Source organism: Lissotriton helveticus, chromosome 4_1, assembly GCF_964261635.1.
Source record: "Lissotriton helveticus chromosome 4_1, aLisHel1.1, whole genome shotgun sequence".
NCBI classification, from domain to species: Eukaryota; Metazoa; Chordata; class Amphibia; order Caudata; family Salamandridae; genus Lissotriton; species Lissotriton helveticus.
Window position 1 is genome coordinate 432,352,581 of NC_136063.1, and position 23,405 is coordinate 432,375,985.

A 23,405-nucleotide genomic window follows, 5' to 3' on the forward strand; every position below is an offset into this window, starting at 1 on the left:
GTGAAAAAGAACACGATGTAGTCATATCAGGTTTTCATACATCAGTACGCTAGGTCATTACATTCATTACTATACATTTACAAAAAACATTCAACAGTGCAACATCGCTACATTTATGGACATCAACAAAAAGGCAACATCAATTTCTAGCCCCAATTTAAAGGGTATAATACATTTTTGAGCCTAGACATTCTTAAAGAAGTAAAAATGAGGTGTCTGAAACAAACAAGAGGAGCACTTAAATATCTATCACAGGGGTAGATGGAATAACCCTCCATCTAGAGTGAAATTAAGTTCACAATCCTTCAATGTTTTATATTTTGCCAACACGTTTCGAGTCCTGGGCAATAAGTACAGGGGCTCTCATCAGGGCTTCTGAATTTTATAGACAGTGTTGTTGTCTGGTAGAAGGTATTCTTTCTATCAGACTTTGGCTTCGATGAAAGGAGTTGGAAGTGAAATCTTTTGGGGTGCAAATTCAGTCCTATTTCTTGTCCGTTTCTCTGTGCGCAGCCGGTTATTATACAATTATCTTAACTCGGAATGCTTTCCTCAGCTTCTGTTTCTATTTGCGTTGCGAGGCACGTGGCTAAATATTGCACAGATTATCTGAATACAAGTTGTTTGTGTCCGGAAACGCTTTACATCACGGCCACCGAATGGATTCTAGTAACTCCAGGCGTTAATTTAATAATGTACATAAATTGTTAAGGTCCAGGTCACTCCCTTTTTGCTCACAATTGTAACTGGTCCTCGTCCTCTTTGGGCCTAAATCCCATGTTAAATTACTTTATATAAGTGGCATTTTCAAACATGTAATTTAAACATCAACTTCATCAAAGTATGTATTTTTAAAGTGTGAGTTTAGAGACACCAAACTCCAGATCTCTACCTGCTCCCAATAAGAAATTACACTTAAAAGATACTTCAAGGCAATCCCATGTTACCCTATGGGGGAGATAGTCCTTTATTTATTTTATTTAACTTGTAACGCGCAACAGCTACCCGTAGTGGGTTTCCCGGCGCTAGGGATAGACTCAAGAAGAAAGAAGTATCAGGTAATATCGAGCAGACCAGGACAACGGGCAGATCACTCAAAAAGCAAGGTCTTAAGTCCCTTCCGGAACCGCAGCAAGTTATTCTCCAATTTTAGAGCAACTGGTAAAGCGTTCCAGAGCTTGGGCCCTAGATGAGCGAAAGACCGCCCGCCCGCCCATTCTGGCAAGTTTGAATCTTGGGATAACAAAGTCTCCAAAGTCCAAACTCCAAAGTCTCCAAAGTCCTTACAATAGTGAAACATGAAATTTGCAGTATTTCAATATTCGGACATGTAAAACACACCAGTACATGTCCTACCTTTTAAATACACTGCACCCTGCCCATGGGGCTGCCTTGGGCCTACCTTAGGGTTGACGTACATGTAGTACAAATTAATGTTAGGACCTGGCAAGTGGGTGCACTTCCCAGGTCAAAATGGCAGTTTAAAACTGCACTCACAGACTCTGGAGTGGCAAGTCTGAGGCATGTTTGCAGGGTTACTGATGTGGGTGGCACAATCAGTGCTGCAGGCCCAATAGTAGCATTTGATTTACAGGCCCCGGGCACACATGGTGCACTGTACTGTGGAATCAGATATGCCAATCATGGATAAACCAATCACCAATGCACTTTAGACAGAGAGCATTTGCACTTTAGCACTGATCAGTAGTGGTAAAGTGCAAAGAGTCCTAAAAGCAGCAAAAATTAAAAGGAGCACACAGTCAAAAAGCAGGTGGTCAGAAACAAAAAGACAGGGGAAATCACTCCAAATGATGTAAGGTCTAACAGTGATCTTAATAGGTTATTATATCTTTGATGTAAATGAAAGAAATATTTGATGCCTGACAAACTTTTCGACTGTCTCATCACTTCACTACTGGGTAGACCTGACAGTGTTATCTAATCCCTGGTAAATGTGCCAGTATACAAACCCTGAGTAATTTGATGCAACCTGATATTTCTAAACTAACAAAAAATAATTTTGAAAAGGCAAAAAAAGAGATTAGTGGGGTCCTACAAATCTGGACACATCTTCAGCTTACTTTGCTAGGCCGAGTTAACCTGATAAAAATGATGATTCTTGCAAAATTAACCTTTTTGTTTGATACCATCCCCCTCCCTTTTGAAAGTGAAGCACTCAAAAAGTTGCAAGGCCAAATAAGTAGGTTTAATTGGTCGAGCAGAGGTCCAAGAATAGCTTGGAAGAAATTGAGAAGGAAGGTGGAGAAAGGGGGCCTAGCATTGCCAGACTTGCTATTTTATTCATGGGCATTTTTATTAAAAAACGGGAAAATGTTGCTAAACACACCCATATCGTCGGAAATTGGGAGATTGCTGGGTGTTATGTCAAGACAGCAGCCTGGAGGCAGCCATGGTTTTATGTTCAAATATGCTGACCCCAAATACTTTAAGAAAGTTAGGCTGAAGATGTTGGGAGGCCTGGTAGAGACCTGGTATAGGGTCAGAAAAGCTCTAAAGATACCATATTATTGCTCTATGGCTCCGATCTGGGACTCACCTGCTTCACCGGGTTGGACAAAAGATGCTCTAGCTAGAACAGTGAGAGAGGCAGGTCTAACTAGATGGAACCATATCATACTTGAGGCTCAATTAAGAAGCTGGGAAACATCTAATCAGCTGTTGAATCAGCAAGTATCCAGATTCAAGTATATCCAAATACAAAGTTGGTTCCAATATCCAAGCTCAGTGATAGGAAATCCAAATGAACTGGAAGATAGGCTTTTGGATGAGTCAACTATCAAAAAAGAACTTGCGATGATCTACTGGCTGACGGTTGAGATGGAGGATGGAGTTTTACATTGCCAACAGAATTATGGGGAAGATGCTTGCCTGAGTCTTCGCTGGAAAATAAGTGGCAAGTATCAATGTCTATGTTATTTAAAATAGTTTAAACCTGCGTACCTAAGAATAAATCACCTCTTCTCCATCCACAGAGCCTATTGGATGCCTCAGAGGCTCTCAAAGTTCGGAAGAAGAGGTGACGTGGCATGCCCTAAGTGCGGCTGTCTGAAGTAAGATGACGTGCATATGTTTGTGGAATGCCCCAAGATCCAGTCATTCTGGAAAGACGTGAGTAGGGCTCTGTCCACGATCTTGGACACTGATATCAAGGTAAGCGTTTTGTCGGTCATTTTTGGCTGTGTAGACTCCTTCGAAGGAGCCACAGAGAATAAGGCTAAGTTGTGTTTTTATTCCATGCTGCTGGCACGTAGAGAATTTGTAAGCAGTGGATATCCACATCTCCTCCCAGGTTTTTTGATTGGTTGTCCTCTATTAAATATGTGGCCAGTTTGGATATGAAGGCTTTTAAGAAGCACAATTTTTGGTCTCCCGTATTGGAGTGGTGTGAGCAACAAACAAATCTTGATATCCAATGAGTATGCCCTCTCTGCCTAGTCTGCCTAACCTCGTTTCCCTCCCCTATTTGCTTCTGTGCTTCGGTTCAAGGGGGAAGACAGTGGAGTGATAGCAAGGAGGTGGAGGTTGGAAGATTGTGCTTCAAGCAAACCAGGGTGGTAAAGATTGGAAGCAGCTTTCTCCTCCTTCTCCTCTCCCTGCTTCCAGCACACATGCACAGAGGGGGTTGGTACCTCCATTCACGGGTGCAAATGGAATGGTGTTTTTAGAGAGGATAAAAATAAAAAAAAATAAAAAACAAGGTTCTTCACCTTGTGAGTGGGTACAGGAAGAGTCCCAAGAGAAAAAGGCCAGTGTTGGGGCCTCAAAGCTGGGTATTCCTGCCCAATACCATTACCTCAGTCTTACCACCATTCAGCTTTAGAGAGTTAGAATGCATCCAAGTAGAAAAAAGAGCGAGGTAAGATCTTCTGCATATAAAAAAGGGTGAGGTCGTAACTTTCCACTAGGTCCATGAGAAGGACGTAAATGTTGAAAAGCATGGGGCTGAGGGCAGACCCCTGTGGGACTCTGGAAAAGAGCAGGTATGTGTGAGATGCAACGTTTTTAGAGAAGACCTGAAACATGCAGTCCTTCTGGAAGGAGGATAACCAGGTCAGTTCATTGCACTGGAACCCAAGATGAATCAGTCTTTCGATAAGACAGTCATGAGACACAGTGTCAAAAGCCGCACTAAGGTCTAGTAGGCTAAGCGCCGCTGTGCCGCCCATGTCCAGGACCCGCCTGAGATGCTCTGTAGCTCTTAATAGAGTGGACTCAATACTATGCTCAGCTCAGAATCGGGACTAGGAATGGTGAAGGGCATTCTGGGTTTCCACAAACAAGGAAAGCTGGGTGTTTACATGCTTCTCCAGTCTTTTGTAGAGAATGGGAAGCAGAGAGATAGGCCTGAAATTGGACCAGTTGGATGGAAGAGTTGAGTAGTTAAATCAGGGGAGACAAAAGATGGGAAATCAGGATGCTCAATTTCACCAGGAAGAGACGATCGAGAGGAGAATTTGGCTTAATGAATTGCAGCAGATCCGTAAATTGCATTAGATCTAGGGGCAGAGAGTGAAATTGAGCCAGCGGCTGGCTCATGACCAGTGGAGTGTTTCCTGTGACAGTGTTGAATTTGATGAAACCTCATTTATTGGAGTTGTGAATATTCTGACGCACAGGGAACTTGAACCTGGCTCTACACAGAGATTCAATCACATGTTACTTGTTGGAAGATTTGGTGCGGACATAAGCTAACACCTGCCCAATGTTCACACAGGCGACAGTGCTCTGGGGTTTGCCAAAGGCTCCATGCATTCCAGTCTGCAGTCTATCAGCACTAGCACAGGATGACTTTTTGCTGATGTGGATGACATGGAACGGATGCTAGTGACCTCTGATGTGGAAATCATCCTTTCCACAGCTCTACACCAGGAACTTTTAGCAACAAATACGGGCAGCTTCCAGTGCTTCAGAGGACAGGTGTTCACAAGCCTTGATGCCATAGTGGAAACTCGCCCACCTTTGCCTTCTTTCTGCCCAAATCGAAAATCCTAATCTTGGAATCAAGAACACTCTTGCAGAAACAGGATTTGGGGTAGGGCTTGTTCTTGAAGTTTCTGTAACATCTTGAGGCCTGGTGACCTATGGCAGCTGCTGCTGGCCACTTAGACGAGAGGAAAGTATCTACATTTATGTAGACTTGATTGTGGTATTTCATACCTTGATACATCCAACAGAGGTGTTTGAGATTCAATTTACACTGTAGCTTCGGCATCTCACATCTATGACGGCCTGACAGTGATATTGAAGGCCTGAGAGATACACAGCCAAGTCAGTATCATGCTTTTTCTTTTTTTGTTTTTTTTTAGTTTTATACAGCGCAAACTAGACCCAAGAAATAGGGTATCAGAGCGCTTTACATGAGCACCAGTTTTGTTACAGTTGGACACATTCATATTTTTGTTAGTCACTGGGAGATTAGGTGATTTGCCCAGAATGACAGGCTATTGAGCGTCATTGCCGATACTCGAACCCGGTTCCCAAGCTTTGACGACGTCTGCTCTTGCCGTAAGGCTACATCCTCTCCCACTTCTTGGTGGTTTTATAATGTATTTTAACTTAAGTTACTAGAAATAAATATTACAGGCCTTACTAATTCTCTGCTTCCTCGGCATCTTTCATCTGTGTAGATATGGCTGGGGTATCTTCTCTAGGTTCAATAGAACAGGGGTTTGTAAAGCCTTGAGCAATTATCAGTTGCCTAAGCAACTGACACATAGGGTCTACCTAACAGTAGTACTTGAAACCTGACTAATTCTCAGCGCTATCTTCTCATTGAGCCTGGCAGCGATAATCAGAGCTTGAGTAATTCTCACCCACGTTATTCTCTTATATTATTTAAAAAGGGTTGTGGTGTCTTACGTCTTGGTGAACTTAACGAGGATTTTTGAGGCTTGAAGACTACTCAGCTCAATCAGCATGGCACATCTGTATTCATCTGGCGGCAGTATTTGAGGCCTGAGTAAATCGCAGCTACCTCATGATCATAAATCTAAGTCATCTTATTAGTATGTAGTAATCTAAGTAAAAAAAGAGCTATTCAAGACCTCAGTAATTCTCATGGGCACACCTGATGGCAGTTTGTGGAGGCCGATTCAAGCGCTATCACCTCAACATCTTACGTATTGACTGACCTGTCTGTGGTATCTTAGTCCTCCTCCTTGACAGCTATATAGAGATTCAAGGATTGAGTAATTTTCATATTTATGTGTGAACCTGATAGTAAAATCTTGTTTCATGGTAAGTCGTGCTGGAGTTTTTGAGCCCTAAGTGTTTCTAGGGCACGTCAGTAATCAGTATCTCACATCTGCGTCAAACTGACTGTATTTGGTGCCAAAGTGATTCCCAGACTTCAAATTCAGCAACGCACATCTCAGTTGACCTGACTGGGGTACCATCACCATGGCGAACAAAAACACAGGTATTTCAAGCCTGAGACATTCTTAGCTGCCTCAGCATCTTTCACTTGATGGATCTGACTGTTACATTTTACTCCTCAGTGAATCCGACAGGACATTAAGGGATACAATTTCGTAGAAGTCACTGAGTGGTTGCTTGTAGTAGTGCTTTGTGTAAATGCACAGAAATACCCGGGCATGAATGAAATAAGCACAAGCTAAAACAATCTAGCACATGGCGTTAGCAATAAATCTGCCACAAGCTAAAGGGTATCTCTGATCCTCACGTGCCACACCTAGTTATATACACATAGGACATCCTCCATCCATGCGCGCAGACACTGGGTTGTATTCAATACCGCACCAGTGGCAGCAAGCTGCTCCACAACAGATAACGAAAGAAAAAATGGAATCTATATGAATATTTTTACCGTCCACACTGTGATAACTTTAAGTCATATCATTGCCTTCTCACAGTGTAGGCATGTTTTAAGTTAACATTACTGACACATGAAATCAAACCCAAGCAGTTCTTTCTATTAAAGTCTTGAAACTATGCTAATTACAGGACAGCTAACCACCTCGCAGAACCTATCATTAACATGCAGTACCTTGGCGAAGCAATTCTGAGGTTAAGAAAGACCCTGCCAAAAAGATCGACAATAAACGTAGTTGTAAAATCCAAATGTAGGCGACATAGGTCCACCACAGCGAAAACAGAGTTCTAGTTAAAGGTCTAGAAAGACTGTGGACCTTTAATGAGCAGCTAGGCTTACATTTATTAGGATCCTGTGCATGGAACACCAAAGCTACATTCCTGTGGTGCAGTCAGCTCCCATGCTCTACTTAAGATGCCAGGTCAGGCAGGCCTAAATAATGGAAATATTCAGAACTAACCGCTAAAAATAAAAGTATTACTAAAATAAACACAGCATGGTAATTACACAGTTAATAAAAAAGCCCAGGTCTTTAAAAGATGTTGAACTTGTTGTAAATCCTGTTACACTCTGTAGAGTTTCAACTTAATAGCATTTATAGATCCGGGAAAGTGTAAGCCCATTGTGGTTTCGTCCATCTGAAGAAAACAAAAGCATAACATTCTGGAGAGGAATGGTTCACAGTAGAAAAACTTCAAAGAGCAGGAAGAATATTTACATGCTTTTTGGCAGCCGAATACTTTGGGATCTGCTCCCTTCAGCTGAAGAAAGTTTTTGTAGGCGCTATAACAAGTCAGCTCAATGTAGAACTTTATGGCCTTTAAAGAAACTTTCAGCTTCCCACCAGAAATGCAATAATCCTTGAGGGATGTCAGCATCTAAGGCTCTCACTGATCTTTGTTACTAACGGCCCGAGTTACAAAAGTCAAGAGTAGTGTAGAGAGCAGACCAACATGTACTACGTGGAGCAGATTAAATTTTGGTAGAACTGTGAAACAGTGTCACCCGTCAGAAGTCTCATTACCAAGCATGCCTGTTGAATGCTGCACACATGCCAGGGTGCCAGGGCTGAAAGACAAATGATAGTGCCCAACAGACCACATACATGTCAGAGCACTGTACCATTGGCGCGCTACCCCTGAATTTAAGAGGAATACCTCGCTGGGGCCTGAGCCTCCTTACTGTAGAGGCTAACCGAGCAATGAGTTCTCACTGTGAAAACTCATCTTCAACCTAGTCAAGTAAAATGCATGTGGATGCTGAAGATCAAAAGCCTGCATTTTGCATTTACAGGCTGTGTCAGACACACAATCCACCGGAGCAACTCCTTCCTTCCTGCTTGCACTCGCTGCTGAGCTCCCTTGGACCCTCAGCCTCCGACCGGCTGTGGGCAAAAAGCAGCAACAAGCAAGAAATTCCAGTAACAAGCGTACAAGATTTGGACACTGAAGGGCAATTTTATGGAGTTTATAGCTTTTTAAAATGTTTTTCAACTCCACATAGTTAAACTCTACTAAATACCATATAAATACAGCCAACGTAAATCCACTCTATGCCACATAGCAACAATCCACATAAATCCACTCCACACCATGCCTCATAATTCCCCTCAACGCCACACAGTTCCATGCCACACAATTCAACTTCACACATTTCAATTCCATGCAACATAATTCCACCCCACAACACAATTTCTCTACACACCACATACATCCACATCATGCGACAAAGACACCACATTACATAATTCCACCCCACAACATGCCATTTCATAACACAAAATATCACTCCGCATACTTACACTCCATGACACATGCCACTCCACATAATTCTAGTACACTCAGTACCACATAACTACTATCCACATATTTTCACTGTACACCATGCCACATAATTCAACTACACATAACTCCACTCAACATCACACAATTCCACGCCACACAATTCCAAAACAAACAATTCCAATCCAACCCACATAGTTCCACTCCAATCCACATACGTCCACTCCACTTCATAACACATGGCTAAAAGACATTGTCATTGACAGCGTCAAAAGCTCTCGGATTGCTGAAATTTATTGGCGTTGCCAATGATTGTTATGATTTAGTTTTCTTAACAGTGGCAGCTTCATATCCACGACTGGAGGGCTTGTGATAATGAGTAATCTTGGCCAAGAGTGGGTGCTGGTTTCATGCAGCTACATTCCGATTCTTGTGGATTTGAATGTGGCGTCAAGGATGTAGGGCTGAAAGTCCCAAATGTCAAGAGAAAGTAGGTAATTTACCAACACCTGACACGGGGCGATGTCAGATATCTGCTCCACTTTACCAGCGGGGAGTCTGCACTTAACATTTAGGACTGTGCCTGTACCTCTAGACTTAGAGACCGTTACTTGGGAACCGTGGCTGCGAATTGGGGGAGTCTGACTCCACCCTTGGGGGCCGTGATTCTGCAATTGGGTGTGATGCTACAACTGGAGACTGGGACACTAACCTTGGGGTCATTGCCTCTACACCGGAGGACGGCGCCTCTACACTTGGGGACCATGCTTTTGCAGTTGGGGACTGTGAGTCTACACTTCAGGACTGTGACCCTATACTTGGGCACTCCGACTCTACACCGGAAGACAACGCTTCTACAGTTAGGGGCTATGTCTGAGCATGTTAGGGTTTATTTGCCCCTTTGAGATTATAATTAAACATATGATAACTGTGACTCAAATATAGTAGGTGTACCCACATATTAGCTGTACATGGGAGGAAATGGCTGCGCCGCTGGCATATCCTTGCTGCACCCTAGATCATAATCAAATGGTAATGAAACTAATTTGTCTGGTAATGTTTTTGTAATTTTACTAGTTTTGTACTTAACATAGAATCTAGGAAAACTCAGTGATGTCACTTCCTGTGATGTAACCAGTCTCAAAGAAAGCATGGTATCAATCCTTATGTTGAGTATGGGGGGGATCAAAGGTCATCTGATGTCACTTCCTTTGTTGATGCAGTTGAATGGTCATGATGTCGCTTTTGCTACATTACAAACTGAAAGGGATTTCGCTGTAATGCCGTAACGAGTAAAGGGAATATAACGTGCAGAGTGAGTGAGGGTATGAGTTTATTTGAAACGCTGCAGGGGCGTTTTACAAGAAAATAAAACAGAATTCTTTCGTAAAAAAGCTATAAATATGGACAGAGAGAGACATAAGGAAACCATTTATTGCTTAGATAACCAGGACTACAAAAATGTAATCTTCTCTTTAACAAACTGTCATGTTTTAATTCTGCAATGGGCGCGAGCAGCCATCAATCCCAGCAACAAAGCGAAGAGGCCCCTTCCCGACTGCTGAAGCAGTGACGTGGAGCGAGGCCTGGCAGCGCTACAAAGAGACGCCGGAATGGGCGCAGTCTAAACACACAGGGCTGTTTGGTTTCTGCTCCGGAACTGCTGAGGGCAGAAATAAACTATTTCAAACGTATTTGCTCGCTCTGAGGAGCGCTAGGAACACAGACATGATTTGGTAATCTGCCGCTTTATACTTATATTATTATTGTTATGGTTGTACATTCTCATCAGGCCCCTGCTTTGTCAACCACAAATGACTTCGCCATGCTTTGCAACATAAATCTACATTGCACAGCATTTCCGAGAGAGCAATGGCTGGGTCCAGCAGCTCTCACTTGCATCATAACAAGGCCATTGGGACGGAGACAATGAAACAGCGCCTTTAGCTGTAAAGGGGGGTTCCAGTGCCATTATACATGTTTATTTTATTTATTTATTGATTTATTTTTAGTGTTTTATGGTGCACGAACTTGACCCGTGAGGGTATCCGAGCACTTTACAAGGTTTACAAAAATAAATTTACAGAAGTGAAAAAAAAGGCTTAGAAATACAGAAGCATACAAAACGATTGGAGAGGGGTAGAGGTGCTGGCCACATAGGGGAAAAGAGGGACACATGTGTGTGGCTACAGTTACAGTTAATCAGTATAAAAACCCCACAGTTTCGTGGTGGAGTGAGTAGGTGGTCTGAGGACCAGGCGATAGTCTTAGATTAGACAGGCTCTCTGTGGTGGTTAAAGGCAGGGGATTAGGCGAAGAATTTTCCCATGAGGAAAGTTTTGGACTCCTTTTTGAAGCGTGCCAGAGAAGGTATTCTTCTGATGGTGGGTGGGAGAGAATTCAAAATTCTTGGAAAAAGCCCGATTTTAGGTTTTTTTCCCGAACACGGGCAGGTTGGAGCAAGAGGTCTCTGGCGGAACAGGAGTTCCTGCTTCCTCCAGATACCACTAGCTTCTGTGCAAGATAAGTAGGGGAGTTTGCATATAGAGATCAGTGTAATGCAAGCCAGTTTCAGCTGTATTCTGGCCTTTAAGGGGAGCCACTTCAAAGCTTTCAGGTGTGGAGAGATGTGGTCGAATTTCCTAGTGCCGGTAAGTAGTCTAGCGGTCCTTGGGAGGGTGTTCCCAAGTGGAGCATTGGGCATGAAAAGACCGTGGGTGGGGGCAGAAGGGAGTGTTTTATATAGGTGCAGCTTATAATAGTACGAGTAGCTGTAAGAGGTCTTATCAGAATATTGTAGAACATTACTGTACTGCAGTGGTTCCTAACTTTTTGACTTCTGTAAACCCACACTAAGTAGTTACTTGGACCCAGGGGCCCTCATTGAATCATTATTGAAATCTGGGGACTCCCACTGAGTCATTACTGGAAGTAGGTGACCCCTGTCTAAGGAATTTCTAGGATTTAAAACGAAAAACAATTCACAAAAATAAAGAAATAAGCAATCCTCACATACACAAATAATTAAATATTTTTTTTATTTCACAAATATAAAAAAAATCGAAATGTTTTAATTAAACGGGAAAGTCAGAGCTTTTCTGAATTCAATTCAAGCCACCCATGCTATATTCTTTTGGATTGTTTGATGCACTTGCACTGCTCCCACAAATTAATTTTTAACCTCAAATATTTGAACTTCCTTCACATTTACAGGATGTTGTAAATTTTTCAGTTTTACATTTTGCTTCTTTATATAGACTTTATTAACATAGTAATATTATTTAATGTTCTAAGCAGCCTTGGACCCCTTGGGTAGGCACCTTGGCGGTCCAAGGTCCTCATATTACAAATTAAAAACCACTAGTGTATTGTATTCCTTCACTCCTAGGGAACTGCTGGAGAGCATGCATGGAGGTCCTCAGGGCAGAAGAGATGGGTGTTCAAGTTAATCAAAGAATTTTATCTGGTAAAGGTAGGAAGCTCACAAGGTCTACACAATTCTTACTGTATTGTGAATGGACAGGCATGTAATCAGTTCTTTACTGAGCAAGAGAACATACAAGGCTGTTTTGTGTCTTGTAGGGTGGCTATCCCACATCTGGTCATTATCGACTGTCTCCAGTCCGGAACTTTTGACCTACAGTCCAGACATTTCAGGTATGTTCGTTTATTTAGTTAAATGGAAGCAAAACAAGACTACAACACCCAGAATGCACTAGGAACTCACACAAAGGCTGAGGATTGGAAATTATAATTACGTGGAGTTAGGGGGTCAACGTAGTCAAACGTAATATTTTCTTATCTGTTGAATCATTGGATTTGAGAAAGGATCCAGAAAAGAAGTGGGAATGACTGAATTGAGGATAGTGAGAACTCTCCTCTATGGCAGCGTCTGGTATGATAAAATAATACTTTAGATAAGATCAGATGATACTGGCATGTTTAAATTGAATTTATTGCCTTCAAGGACTTACCTTTAACATGGGAAGAAACATACAAAGATGAAGAATGGCAATAATGGTCTTCTATCGATTTACATCACTGGAAGCCAGGGCTTAATTTAAGCCTGTAGTTTACGGTGCTCGGCACCAGCACTTAATTGTTCACACCGGTGCTTGTGGCACAGTGCCACAAAATGGCTCGCTGTCTGCGATGACCACAACAGTCAATTATTTATTCAGTATACATTAAAGATGACTATTACCTGCCGCCTGATCCATTCTTAAAGCTTTGGGGGCCTGAAATAGTCTGAATTGTCACACTTGTAAGAGTGTGATAGTTAGTTGTTGTTATTCTCACAGCAGACAGGGGCCTCCTGACAAGAGCCTTGACACTTGTTTTTTTTTACAAATTAAGCGCTGCTGGAAGCAGATATTTAATATTCAAGTTATTAAACCACAAGTACCAAGATGCAGTGCAGTGAAGGAAGGACACTCTCTTCGTTACACTCCTATAGCTCCTTCTAAAATATACTCAAAACGTATCTTTCCTCATGTGAACTTTGACGTTCTGTTTACGCTGAAAACAAGGTTTTCTTAGCACCTGGACACCAAGAAGTGGGTAACAGTGCACTCTTCAGATATCAATTAATAACCAGTCCATCAGGAGGTGAACATTTACAACTGATATCAGCCAACATTTGTGACTGGGTGCAAACTAGCCTTTCTTTACCAGCTTAGCCTCCTGAAATTAGGCACAGTTTTGGATAAGTCCAAAGAAGTCTATATGGGATAAACCTGGGTCTAGGTGTGCTGCTAGATCAAACTTACTCAAAAGGTAGTCCTTCTAAGGTCACTAGCTTTAAAATGTTTTTTTTTGTTTGCCTGAAGATCATATGTCTTTTTTTGGAATTGTTCGTAGGAAGACGAACAAGCCTAGGCTTCTTGAAAAACCTAAATAAATACTGATTAAAAAATTGGTTCAGGCCTGCTGAATAGTAAGGGGGATGGATTTCTATAGCCAAGGCATTACGGAAAATATAATTTTAATCACAACCCGGGAAATGTCCATGGTAGTGCCAGGGTTTGGATCCGACTCTGTTCACCCAAAGAGAGGTGAGCCACAGCATAACCCTATTGTGAATACGGTAAACCTATACGATTATCCCCCAAGATGACATTTTTAAGGGGTCACTTGCATTCATTAGCTGTAATAAAAAGACAAATTCTATTTGGTGTCTTCTGATCCCATTTCATATCTACCTTTGAGGTGCTTGCAACCGTTGCGTGCTCATGCAGTTGTTTCAGAAACTAATAGGAAATATACTGTGATAGAGAATGTTTCTCAGGGCATTCAAGCAAACATGACAATATCAAATCTGCAAGTTTATTGGTATTGGAGATATAAACGGGATTTAATAGGGTCTTGCAGATTAGAGCAAAGAACCGGCTTCGCACATTGATGCATTAAACGTTGTATTTCACCCACTCTTACAGTTTTCACAAATGGCAAAAAATTTTTCGTTTTCTGACGCATCATTAAAATAGTACCATTTAAACACCTGTAGCGTCAGTCACGACGAGTATGGTGAAAAACATTAGAACAAACACGTAGCCTTGCAGCACACCACTTTTCACAATTTATTCTGAGAATGGGTGCTCAACTCCTATCACTCAAGCATTTTAAAATACAGTAAATCCCCCAGCCTTGCACCCACATGCTGTTCCGTAATTAATAGTCGAAAGTACAAGAATATTTGGCATAACTTTCTCTAGGTGAAGTTATGCTGCTTTTAATTGTATACCTGTCAAGGGAAATATGTTTGTAGCATTTTGAGTGTGCCTATTAGATGCCCCACCGAGAGCATGGTTTACCATAATTGTTGTTTATGTATTTTATTCAATGAGCAATTACAACAGACTTATGCAGCCAAAGACATCTTAAAAAGGTTTTTCTGTCTCCATGTACTTTGAGGCATAGGGCCGAACCTGTATTTCTCCAATTCTCTGGAACCTATCAACCAACACCAGTTTGTTTTCATCGGGGTCTTCAGGTCCCAAAATATCTCTATCACCTGCAGAGTCCTCCAGGGTTCCATACTGTGCCCCCATCATCATCATCCTAGGCACAGAACCACTTGCTGCTTTACTCACAGATAACAGAAAGCAAACACAAGGAGATGATGGACGGAGTGCTGAAACTTTTCAGACACCCCCAGTCACAGATCTGGGTTGAATCCATGATCATTCTTTAGCTCACTTCGCCACCTCAGTTCAGACCGAGCCATATGCAAATCAGTCTTGACCCTCTTCCTCATGGAAACAGTACAGCACAAACTGCCAAGCCAGGTCTTCCCTGGACCAGAAACAAGCATCCTGGGACTGATCTCGGGGTATCACCCCTCATCAGCCAGGCTAGCTTGAATCCAGTGGCAAAGTGAGCAAGGGACCCACATCTTGGCATACTCTGCCAACTTAGGGCAAACAGAGGAAACACAAGGAGGTGATGGATGGAGCGCTGAAACTTTTCAGACACTTGAGCCCAGTCACAGATCTGGGTTGAATCCATCATCATTCTTTAGCTCACTTCGCCACCCCAGTTCAGACTCAGCCATATGCAAATCAGTCTTGACCCTCTTCCTCATGGGAACAGTCCAGCCTGAACTGCCAAGTCAAGTCATTCCTGGATTGGAAACAAGCATCCTGGGACCGGTTTACTGGTCAATAGGTTTCTGAAAAATGTCAAATGGGTTTGCATGTATGTATGTGGTATTTTAATAGTGCAAACCTAGACAAAAGGCAGAGGAGCAGTGTACAGGGTCAAAGACAAACATAAAGTCAACGAGTGATCAATCAATCAAGTATTTGTGGAGTGCAGCTTATCACCCCAGGGGGTATCCAGGTGCTAGGATTCTGACAGCCTCTAGTTGAAGAGCCAGTTGTTGAGTCCTTTCCTCAATATGGTGAGGGTGGGCGCAGTTCACAGGTGGCGTGGAAGATTGTTCCAGGACTTGGGGGCGAGGTAGGAAAAGGAACGACCTCCAGCATCTTCGACGAATGCGTGGGATGTATGCAAGGAAGGCTGAGCAGAGTTCTCTGGTTTGTTGGTGAAAAGTCAGGTGGTGGTTGATGTAGTTGGGTCCGAGTTTCAGGAGAGCTTTGTATGCGAGGGTCATTATCTTGAACTGGCACCTTTACTGGACTGGGAGCCAGTGGAGGCTTCTGAGGTGAGGGGTGATGCTGGCCCATATGGGATGGTCTAGGATGAGTTTGGCTGCGGTGATCTGTATAGTCTGGAGGCATTTGAGGAACTGTGTGATGGTTCCAGTGTAGAGTGCTTTTCAATAGTCGAGTCAGCTGGATACGAGGGCTTAGCTTACAGTTCTTCTGGTCTTAACAGGGATCCATCTGAAAATCTTTCAAAGCATGCGAAGGATGTGGAAGCAGGAAGAGGATACTGCATTGATTTGTTGCTTCATGTTGAGTTGACTGTCAATGATAATGCTGAGGTTACGGGAATGTTCTGCCGGGAAGGAGTTGGCCTGAGTGTGGTGGGCCACAAGGTGTTGTCCCATGGTGAGGTGTTGTTTCTTCTTTTCGTGTTCAACTTGAGGCAGTTGGACCTCATCCAGTCAGCGATGCTGGTCCTGGCATTCCTGAAGTTAGATCTAGTGGTGGCGTGGTCCTCGGTGAGGGAGAGGATAAGTTTTGTGTTGTCTGTGTAGGAGATGACATTGAGTCCATGGGAGCCGACAATGTCAGCTAGCGGCGTCATTTAGGTATTGAAGAGGGTGGGCTGAGAGAGGACCCCTGGGGGACGCCGTAGATGATGCTCTTAGGTTTGGCAGTGAAGGGCCGTAGGCTGATTCTCTGGGTGCATCTGTGAGGAAGAATTTAATCCACTTGAGGGTGTTACCTCGTATGCTGATGTGGTGGAGTCTGGTGATGAGGATGTAATTGGAAACGGTGTCAAACACTGCTGAGAGGTCGAGGAGGATAAGGGCTGCCTTCTCTCCTCAGTCGAGAAGGTATACGATGTCATCTGTTGCAGTGATCAAGGTATGGTGGAAAAGAAACAAAAAAACCCTGCCCGGTAGATATACAAAGGTCCTTCTAAAGGATCCTACTTATTACATACGAGGTGACACACTAGAGTCGGAGGGGGAACATCCTTTACAACGCAACTTTTACAACGCACTACCATTACAATGCAACTTTTACAACGCAAGTTATTACAACGCATTGCGCTGGGGGGGCGCTCTAGGAGAGGGAATAGTTTAATTACTATCCAACACCTTCCCTACTATCCACGGGGACTGGAGTTGGAATAGTAAATTAAACTATTCACTATCCAGCGCCCCCCAACGCAAGTCGTTGTAACGACTTGGGTTGTAAAACCTGCGTCGTAATGGCATGCGTTGTAAAAGCATGCGTTGAAACGTCATACATCCGAGTCGGAGCCATACACATGTAATTACTTTTCAATTCTTTTTATTAGTAAATTGTTTAATCTGATTCATTTTGATAAAAACGTATTACATTATAGTTAAAAAAAGACATAACATACATATATCTTACGAATAATTTCAAGGAATTCATGAGTAAGACAGTCCCACATACACTGTACCAAACTCAAGTCAAACCACATACAATTCCATCACACTGTCTAACATTTACACAAATCTTCACTCATAACAAATAAACACACAGGTACATCCGGTCCAGTAGATGCAACCAAGATTGAAAATGTTACATTGACAAACAGAGCAGAGAAGGCAAGAGCAGATGGATCAAGTCGTCTTATTCAGATGTAATACTACCACTCTCAAGCAAAAACACCGACGCACGTTTCGGTGTAAGGCCCAAATAGGGCCGCACCTTCGTCAGGGCAGAGAGGTACCACGGGGTTGGGGACAAACAACAAGTAGAGGGGCGGTAAGGCAAATCTTTAGATTAATCAGGACAGGGTACGCGTTCTGTGCGGGTACCTATATGGAGCGAAAGTACAGAGGCTTTTTTACTTCCACTCTAGATTCCGTCTTGGAAGGTGCTTCCACATCAGTATGGTAAACAGCTGTATCTGTATTAGACGATGCTAATGGGGCTTTTTAACTTCCACACTAGACTTCGTCTTAGAGGGCGATTCCGTATCAATATGGAGAACAGCTATGTCTCGTGGCGTGCACTTATCCACAGGGGATAGCGGAGTATAACGAAACCAAGCGACGCCGGGCTTTCTTCTACTTTCACAGAGGGTATATTTGAGGAATGAGTATGACAGGCATCATAGGGGGTTCTACCGGAGTATCCACGCGTAGATATCCACCGCATACCAGTGATCAAGGTAGTCTTAGTGCTGTGGTTGGCATGGAAACAAGATTGGGAGGCGTCAAGTAATTTGTTCTCTTCCAGGTGTTCCACGAGCTGTCGGTTGATGACTTTTTCCTGGACCTTGGTAGGGAATGGGAGCAGTGAGATTGGGGCGTGGTAATTTTTGAGTCGCTCGGGTCAGCGGAGGGTTTCTTTAGGAGTGATGTGACTACTGTGTGTTTCTGTGCATTGGTTACGTTGTCCATAGTGATGGAAGCATTGAGGATGAGGTTGAGTGCGCTGCTTATTTCCTTCTGTCACAGGTTAAAGATGAGTTGGAAACAGGGATTTGTGGGTGCTCCGGAGTGGATTGAGTTCCTGATGGCTGGGGTGGGCTGCGTGGTTAGCGGTTCCCAGTCGGTAAGCAGGTGGTTGTGAGTGGCATCAGTGGGCGTCAGGAGGTTGTCGAGGTCGGTCGATTCAGGGTCGATATTGCAGTAGATGTCTGATATTTTGTTGTGAAAGTAGTCTGCCAGAGTATCGCGGAGGGCCTGGGAGGGTTGGATCATGTTCTCTGTGGCAGAGGGGCAGGAGAATGCTCAGATAATGTTAAAGAATTCCTTTGTGCGTAAAGTGCTTGTTTTGAGGCGGTTGATGATGGCATCCTTTTTAACCTCCCTGAGGTGGTTGTGATAATTGCGGAGGGCTAATTTGAAGGTGGTTTGGTCTGTAGGGCTTTTGCTGGAGCACCATCATCTCTCTAGATGCTTGCATTCTCTCTTAAGAGTTCAGAGCTCGGGTGTGAGCCAGCTAACCTATTTGCTGGGTCTGCTGGTGTTGGGTTTTCTTATGGTGCTACTGTGTGAGCATATTTGAGGATCCAGTCAGAGAAGTTACGGACAACTTGCTCGATATTGCCAGAAGGGTTTGGGCTGGTGGTGTTGAGGGCAGTAGTCCATACTTATTTTCTTTGTACCAGCGGTTCCTACCTTCAAAAAAAGCTTCCAGTCAAATAGGATGCATATTTAAAAAGCCAAGATCCTCCTTGGGCACTATGTGTGGCTTTTCTGCCCTAGTATCCCATCCTGTGTCTTTGTTGCTAACTTAATAGAATTTCTATTAAGCTGCAGAGCAAATCTGTCTTCCAGTGTACTCCCCGGAGCTCTGAGTTGCTGACATGAACGGAGAGGTATCTGTATTTTATTATGCTGAATGGACGATCGCTGCTAGCACAATGTTACCCAAAAGGCAGAGAACCACAGCCAGTTCTCCTCCCTGGAAACCTAGAAGAAAATAACCACCAATGTAAGGCATTGTTTACATTTTATACGTTACTTTTACTACAATGCATCCTGGTCCATTTCAGGCAGTGTCTGTTTTTTATTTTTAGTGTCTGCTAAGCATCACCAACCAAAAACTGGTGCTTGACATCTGTGTAACAAGATTTTGAATCATTTATTTGCAGTGAAATCATTATATAACCTGTAAGGACTAATACAAATCTGGGATCCCCCGATAGGTACATTAAGACAAAGTTAGAGCTCTGGATACAGCTAGTTAGCAGTTAACTGTGTATATTCTCTGAGAATGTTGTCCTGTCCAATTCATTAAAGCTCACCTTCATTTACTGTTCATTACGATTCATGTACAGAATTACAAAAACGCATCGCAAATTCTACCTTTACATGTGTACATGAACGTAAAAGCAAATAATTATGAAAGTGTGAAAAGAAAAATGGCTTATGCATCCCCTAGAGGAGGAATGCGAAGAAGACAGAAGACTGGGTAGAAGCATTAAAAGATTTTTTTTCTACTCAAGCAGCAACATTTTAAACATATTGAACGCAACGAATAAAATGAGAAAAAGCATGATTTGAATCTTTTGCAGGTTACAGACGATGTTTGAAAAAATAATTAAAGTGTTATGGCAATACAGCTACAAAGGGCCATATGCATCAACACGTTTCCCCATAGACACAGAATGGGCAAAACCCTTTGATACATCTGGCCCAAAATGTTTTAGAGTACAAAGAAAATTAGAACCAGTTTTCACAGGTATTTCATCTTCAATTCCTTCTGTGACAGTCACATTAACCTCACAAAGCAACATTGGTGATGAGCTGGTGACTTCTCGCCGTCCCTGGGACTGTGTGGCAGCCGCCTGCGGCATCTAGATGTCCGAGGTGCTCGTGCCACGTTCCCGGTGTCACCCGATGCAAATCACAGCTTGGGTGGAGCCTACAGAATCCAGCTGGCTGTCTCGGCCGAAAAGTGTTCCCTGCTGCAGCAAGGGCCATATGTGCTATGTGAAGAACGGGGGGGGGGGTGCAGCACCTTCTGCTGGCTGCCCAGAGAAACTGCTATTTTCCTGCTTTTCTGGGTGGCCAATTTTGATGCAGCAGCATGGAAGGAGCACAAGTCTACTACAATAGACCTGGCATATGTGTATTTCCTATGGCCTGGATGCAGATTTTGTGCAGCCACAATATTATGGACAGAGTGTGAGGGCCTACAACCAAGGTCAGTGGGGAACTGCCAGTGGTGCCTGTGAATAATATTGATTGTGGTTGATGCAGCATGCTGGACACTTCTAAAATAAAAGAAGGATACAACATAGACACAAGACTCAAGTCGAAGTGGGTGGGAAGTCAAGACTGAACCTATGTGATAATTAATCCATTCAGATCCACATCATGGCAACCATACCACCTGTGGAGCCGTTGACAGTGGAAAGTGCCCCGTCGGCGCAAGCCCCAGGTGGAAGGAGTGGGTAGAAAGAGTACTACTTTACTTTAAAGCCACCAAAGTAGATAATGTACAAAAGAGCGCCATGATTTTTCATTTGAAGGAAAGAGACATTTACAAAATATCTAAGTCCATTAATGAAGCGGCTTCCAAGACACACTTCACCCTCATAGCAGCTCTCACTGTGCATTTCGAAACAATGGCAAACCAGACCTGCGAAAGGTTTGTATTTTGTCAAGCAAGACAGCAGGCTGTGGAATCCACTGATGCTTTCCATGTACGGCACAAGGAACTTGCCAGCACATGTGGATTTAACAATGAAAATGAGGAAATAAGAGGCCAGATCATACAAGGGTGTGCCTCAGCAAAATTCTGCGAGCAGCTACTAGAAGAATCAGGAAAATCCTTACCGGATATTTTAACACTGGGCAGGACCAAGGAACTGTCCCGAGCTTCAGATGCCCATATGGTTCCTCATCCTCAATGCTTACAGACCCCGGTGAAGACTGAACCAGTCAATTCCATCACCTCAAATCCTACGGCTAAACAAGGTAGGAGTGACAGCACCAGAACACGAACCTGCGGATATTGCGAAGGAAGTAGCCATTGACCTTCTGAATGCCGGGTGAGAGGAAAGAAGTGTGCTGGGTGAGGCATACTCAATCATTTCATGCGTGTCTGTGGCTCAGGGACAGCGTACCACTGTAAACACGCTTCTGGAAGTGAGGGGGAGGCAGATACATGGATGATGATGATGCTGAAGAACATACCGTCAATACTTTCACCATTGGCACAGCCGCTCAAACCTCCCGTCGGCTACCACAATGCCAGATACGGGTCGGCGATCAGGTCACCACTATCATGATAGACACTGGAGCAACAATTAACATCATGTCTGCGGAGGTCTATGGAACTCTGAAACCTGCTCCAAAATGGAATCCTGCGACAATCAAGGTGTTCGCATATGGTCAAGCCAAACAGCTTGTAATGCGAGGTAAATTTAAGAAGACCATCACTTATGGATCCAAGGCAGTGGAGTCTCAATTAAATGTTGCTGAAGAAGGCTGTGGTATGCTCCTAGGCTTTAGGGTGGTTGAAGACCTTGGCATTGTCGCCTTTGCTTTTGGGATCCATCAGGAAGCTATCACACACCTTCTGGCAGAATTCCCTGCAGTCTTTGAAGGCATTGAGTGCCTTAAAGGCAAAGAGATCCATCTGCATACCAATCAGTTTGTGTAGCCCATAGCCCTACGTCATCGGTGCATTGTGCTCCATCTGCGGCCACTAGTGGAAAAACTATTGGCCAAGCTGGAGGCTGCCATCATTATCGAAAAAGTAACGAACCCTCCCCATGGTTCTCGCCAATTGTGGTACCCCAGGCGGCTTGGTGAGGTGCAAATATGTGTGGAAAGGCGCATGCCCAATGTGGCGATAAAAACGGAACAAGATCTTAGACCAACAACTGATAACTTGATTTGAGAGTTGAGTGGAGGCAGCTGGTTTCCAAAACTGGATCTGCGTTCAGGATATCACCAGCGAGCCTGGGATGAGGACTCTCACTACATCATAACATTTTCAACTCATGTGGGCCTGAGGCATTACAAATGTTTATGTTTCGGCATCTCTAGCTGAGGTGTTTCAAAACACTATTCAGGAACTTCTGGTTGACCTCCCTGGTGATGTTAATGTCAGTGATGACATTTTAATTCACGCAAAGACGGTTCCCAGGCACAATGCAAGATTGAAGAAGGTAGTCCAGAGGATTCAAGAGGCAGGTCTGACGCTTCCCTGCAACAATTGCGAGTTGGTACAGCAGTAGTTACATTTCTTTGGATATGTGTTCTCATCTGCAGGAGTGACTCTGGATCCTGACAAAGACCGAGATATTAAGGAGGCCCCTGCTACTGCCACTGTGACAGAAGTGCGCATTTGTTTAGGGATTGTCAATTGTTGCGGCCGTTTAATTTGAGAACTCACAACTCTTATGAAGCCCCTACGTGACCTCAAAAAAATGTCTGTCCTCTGTTCTTGGGGCCCAGCACAAGAAGATGCTTTTTAGGCTAATAAGGATACCCTCGCGACTAAGACCACATTGGCCTATTTTGACCCCTGCAAGAACACCACAATAGCGGTGGATGCCGGACCCAAATGTTTAAGGGCCGTACTGATGCAGCCTTCCACTGAAGATGATGATTGGGTCCCAGTGGTGTTCGCAAGTTGATCTTTAACGGACACTGAACAGAGATATTCTCAAATTGAGAAGAAACGATAGCCATCCACTGGGGATGTCACCATTTTTACCTGTACGTGTGGCCGCTGGTAGGCCAATCCTCCCTCCCCAGTAGTACCAAGTAAGGACCCCAACGTACCTGGATATGTGCCAGTCTTGACTTCGGAAGCTCACCAGATAAGAGACATACGTTTGTAATGATTGATGACTGCTCCAAATATCTTGAGGTAAAGGTCGTATCATCTTTGAGTGACAGCGAAGTGATACCCAAATTGGAGAAGGTAATGGCCACTTATGGCCTGAACAAAGAATGGCAAACAGACAATGGCCCTCCATTCCATGGGCAGGAGATGGCAGCCTATCTGACTTCCCTAGGTATCACTCACATGAAGGTTACCACGCAATGGCCCCAGGTAATGGGGAGGCCGAAAGATTTATGCGAACTTAGAACAAAGTCATTCGGATTGCCTCTGCGAACCAACAACCTCTAGAACTTGCAATCTACTCTTTACTTCACGAATATCGCCAGATGCCTCATTGTACCACTG

At 43.6% G+C, this 23,405-nt stretch overlaps 1 protein-coding gene and 1 pseudogene across 6 annotated transcripts in view; both read right to left on the reverse strand.

Annotated features, from left to right (window-relative positions):
• The window catches only part of CPQ (carboxypeptidase Q), a 2,048,903-nt gene that overhangs the window by 786,728 nt on the left and 1,238,770 nt on the right, over window positions 1-23,405 (reverse strand). The window lies entirely within an intron of this gene.
• Window positions 4,402-5,176, reverse strand: LOC144826813 (large ribosomal subunit protein uL16-like; annotated as a pseudogene).